The following is a 4,861-nucleotide window of genomic DNA, read 5'->3' on the forward strand; positions in this document are numbered from 1 at the left end:
TCTGTCTCAAAAAAAAAAAAAAAAAAAAAAAGAATTCTACTTCCCTGCTATATAGCGATGGGAGCAGTGAGTTAGCAGAAACTAATATTGGCAATAATATTTCAATTAAATAGTAGATTAAATGTGGCATTAATTGTCACATTGTCGATGGCATTGTTCAGGACCCAAGAAAACTATCTTAAGTGTTATTTCTTTATCCCCTCCTGCTCTCACCAAAACATTCTTTGTGACTGTGGAGTTGAAGCTGTCATAAAGTTTTGACTCCAAGCTGGCTTCCTGATCCAGACCATCATACTGTGCTAGTTTAAGTGCATATACTAGCTTTGCACACTGGCAGTATCATAGCCATGAGGTTTATCTAAAGCACGATTATTGCTAATTGAAAATTTTTCCCAATACCCCGCCGAGACGACTTGCAATATAGTCAGTATTGGTAATTTTTGACAGTCTCCACAGAGAGTGAAAAAAAAAAGAAGAAAAAAAGAAAAAAAGAGCATATACTCTGGACTCAAACTGATATTACGGTCTGCTGTTGATTATCTATGTTAACTTCTTTTAAGTTACTTTATTTTATTATGTTTCCATTTTCTTGTCTCTACAATGGGTGAAACCATAATACCTACCATGTAGAATTTTTTCTAAAGATTATATGAGTACCTTATTCTTAGAAAGGAAAGCAAAAGGCAAGATTTAAGGACCTAATCCTTTATTTTAGTGATTCTAGCCAGGATGGTAAGAGAGAAAGGAAAAGGAAACTGAGGTAACAAAAGAGGTAAAATTATGTGATGTTTATCAACCTTGGCATGATTTCACAAGTCACCCAGATGCAAAAGATCCCTTGGCAAGCATGTTCTCTCTGTACATGCCAGTACCTGGAAGGATTGGAGTAATAGGTAGGAGAGGAGAAGGAAGAGGAAAGTTATCTTCATGATTCAATCTCTCATTGATCAAGGTTCCTATTAGTCAAAGTTCACTCCAATGGAGCCACAGCTCTCTTGCAAATCCATGTGGTCATCCAGGCTTTGGTGTTTTCTCAAGAAACCTTGCAGAGAGGTTCATCAGAATCTGAGAGTGAACAGAAGACCTAGTGCAGTAGGGCTCTCACAGCAAGAACAGGCCATCAGGGAAATCTGAGAAGGCACTCAAGGTTCTTAACAAAATGAATTAATATTTGCAGAGCATAGAAGGGTCCCTGATGATGGTAATATTGTGTGTTAGCCTTTGTTACTCTGAAATATTCTGAGGAGGATGTAAAACAAGAATAAGACTTGTAATTAGAGAATTCCTTTCGATAGAAATCTAATGAAATTTGAATTGTCCTCAGGTTGTCTCTGTTGTCGTAGGTTAAACTGAGACATAATCACAACTCCATTTTACAGATTAGAAATGCACAGAAGGAGCTAGAAATGATCAACTTTTCCAGGCATTGTTTTTTTCAACAAAGAAAAAGAATAGACTCATTAGAGTAATTTCAGATCAGGCTCATCACTAATTTAGATGATGGTCAATGCAAGAAGGGGTGCTACCATAGGAGGGAGTAAAATAATTCAGCCCGTTTTGGAATGAATACCAGAGTATATAAATAATAAATGGGAAACAGTGTTTGCCTTTCTCTCTTTGAGTTTCCATTTAGCAGCGTTTCTTTATAGCTCTAAGGCTTGTGAATTGCTGGAATGTGTTACTAAAAAAGACTAGAGTCATGGAATATGCCATACGAGGTCAAATAGCTATAACTTTTCAGGAGGCAGGCATAGAAAGTTTCTAGTAAATGCAGTTCTGTCTGGCATCACAACGATAAACCAGATCACAACCCTGATGATAAGGATCATCTGATGAACGCTATTGGGTACTTCAAGGACAAAAAATAAATAAAAACACAAATGCATAAACATAAAAATTATTTATGTCCATCCATGACATCTCTCTTGTTTCCCATGTCCAATCTACATTCTGGGACTCAAGTAAAAAATTCCTCCAGTTTTTTAGCAAACAATTACACTAGTGTTTTCAAAATCATCTGTATGTCAGACACTGACTTCTGTAAATATGCAATGCAATTTCAAACTTACTATGTAAATCTAGAAGCTGACATAAGAAAATTCATTTTCTATAATTTTAACTGCTTTTCCATAAAAATAAAAAAATACTGTTTTGTTACATTCTAATTAATATCACTAATATGGAACAGGACCAAAGGTATTGGGCCTCTCTGTTTGCATGTTAAGTGGGATTCCCTCCTTGAAGAAATTTTTGCATTGTCAAGGGATTAAACTGGCAGCTGTCAGGCTGTTCTCATGCAGACTACAGAATTTGCCCCTCCTTCTTCGTGTCTGATGGAGATTTATGCCAGATGCTCTGGAGAAAGTACTGGATTTCAAAATCTTACAGTCAGCAAAGCGGGAGGGAGGTGTACAGAATAAAAGTGGATCCCTTCAGCATTACGAAAGACTTGAAAGCCTAGAAATCTGTGTTGTTAACATTAATTATCTAACACACATGACAGAGTGACTATCAAATTAAAGATTCGGAATCTTTGTTTGATCAGAGAGGTTTTGCTCCTGGTCAAATTGATCGATTTTGAAATGCTTGCTACAAAAACATCAAATGTTTTTTGGATTGCTTTGCTGAAATAAACATAGATGTGATCACTAAGAAGTGGTCACTGCTTAAAGTTTACTCTGAATGGGTAAATAGTGTGTGTGTGTGTGTGTGTGTGTGTGTGTACGAGTGTTTTAAACATATGGATAATGAATTATGGAAAACTGTTGTGAAGATGTTTTTACTTTTCATTGTTGCTTTTCCTTTTGGAAATCTAAGATAATTATCATAGTTTTTGTTTTTTGCAAGAAATAGTAAGTGAATAAGATTTGATCAAGAATGCATTTTTACTGTCTCAAATCTGTCACTTCATTATTCAGATGTGAGTCAATGTAAAAAATATGATCCTAAAAGTCTGAACATTATTTATTTTGTAGGTATAGTTTTTGGAACATTTTATTAACTTTATTCGGTCTAGATCTATTTTTTCTAAAACTATACAACTTTTTCTTCACATTATAAGATCCTAGAGTTGAAGGTAAACATAAAGCTTAATGTTTACCACAGTAAAGGTCAAAAAAATTATGTATCTCTAAAGAAAAATTTTTTTAATATTATAGAAATGTGTTAGTAAATTTATGTAGTACTAATAGAAATATTGAAAAATAATGTTTACACTGCTGAAAGGCTGGCAAACCTCTTTATATTAAAGAAGAGAATTGTTGGATTGCTACATCTATATCAACTCTCTTGACACATATTTATGTTTTAATTTATATTGTTTATACATCTTTGATTTAACACAAAAAATACCCTGCAAGTATATTTTTCAGCAAAAGACAGTTATTGAAATACATTGATAGCATAATTAACTCTTCAAGTTATCCTCTCAAATCTCATTGTAGTTTTGTTTTAGTTTTGATTTTTCACTCTACAGAGAAATAAGGCACACACTTTTCAAACCTGCTACTAGAAAATGTTGCTAGAACAGGTGCAGTCCCAAGTATTAGATGTAAACACTAAATCATCTCCAACCAAAATCCATCAATCAATCAATCTATTTAACCTTATATTTGTATCTATATATGCAATCTTGTGTTCCTATTTGAAAAACATAAGCTATGATAGGTGTTAAATTTTCACCAAGAATTTTAATTATCTTTCTGGGCATGCAGGAACTTTGTCCCTTAAAATTAGATGTGACCAAATGAGTTGTCTTGACCAATGAAATGTGAGCAGAAGCATTTAAGAGCTGGGGTACAATTTACCTTATTTCTCTTCTGGACAATGCAGACTGGATTGCTGAACAAAGATAAGATGGGAAAAGGCCTTCCCCAATTTTTGATGGACAATTGGTGTTAACAACAACTACCCTCAAATCTTTTTTGTTTAAACCACTAAAATTTGGGAGCTATTTATCACCACAGCTTAATCTAGCCTATCCTGGTTGCCTCAATCTCTTTCTCTTTAACTCTTTTTCTGTTTCTGCTTTTATCTTTCTCATTTTCTTTTTACCCAAATGCTTAACAGACTGTAGTATTTGGGTACAAAAAAAAAAAAAAAAAAAAAGCATAGAGAGTATAGTGTTATCAACCTTCTTTTTGAAATTGACCATGTAAGCTGGAACCAAAAGACTATAACTAATTAAATTACAGCTAGAAGGAAAATAGTTGATTATTTTTCTTTATATATGTTTCCCATATTTTTCCCTGAAGTACTCTATCTTCCAACTCCCTCTTCCCTAAGCCAATCACTAATCCTGATCAGTGACCACCTTCTAATGCCTTTTACCTGAGTTATTTATGTAGAGACAAATCATAAGAAGCAGATCAAGGGAGAGGCACAAAAAAAAAAAATAAGAATCAGAAACAACCTGGTATAGAGAAAACGTGGAAATCTGAAATGGATTTCCTCAGAGTTGTTAGAGTGATATCACTTCTACCTATAAGTAATAAAAAGGAATCAATAAATTAATTCTAATTTGTTACCATCTGTCAAAATTTATAGCCCAGTTTATGTTTAAGATGATAAATTTTCTCTCTTCTCAGCATTGAAAATTCTCAGAAAAAAAAAATTATATCCTGAAAGTCTAAAATTACCAAATGTCAAGTGTAGAGGAAAGGAATGAAAGGAATACTCTAAATGCCTTTAGTATCACTTTAATAATCTTGCATAAAATGCTATGCAAGTTCAACACTAAACATAATAGCTAGTTCATAATACATGGTCACTGCCTATTTGTGGTTGTGCTTGTCTTCATTACCATTCCGCTGTTGAAAAATTAGATTACATTAATTTATGTTTGTTCAGATTCACACTCTGA

General features: G+C 33.6%; 1 non-coding gene across 1 annotated transcript; it reads left to right on the top strand.

Moving 5' to 3' along the window:
* Positions 1 to 319: 319 nt before the first annotated feature.
* On the top strand, positions 320 to 459 carry LOC135276468 (U4 spliceosomal RNA). The gene has a single exon (XR_010344003.1). It is a non-coding gene; the product is annotated as a U4 spliceosomal RNA (small nuclear RNA).
* Positions 460 to 4,861: the final 4,402 nt, after the last annotated feature.

Source organism: Aotus nancymaae, unplaced genomic scaffold, assembly GCF_030222135.1.
Source record: "Aotus nancymaae isolate 86718 unplaced genomic scaffold, 86718_ANA_hifiasm-v0.15.2.pri h1tg000022l_1, whole genome shotgun sequence".
Lineage (NCBI taxonomy): Eukaryota > Metazoa > Chordata > Mammalia > Primates > Aotidae > Aotus > Aotus nancymaae.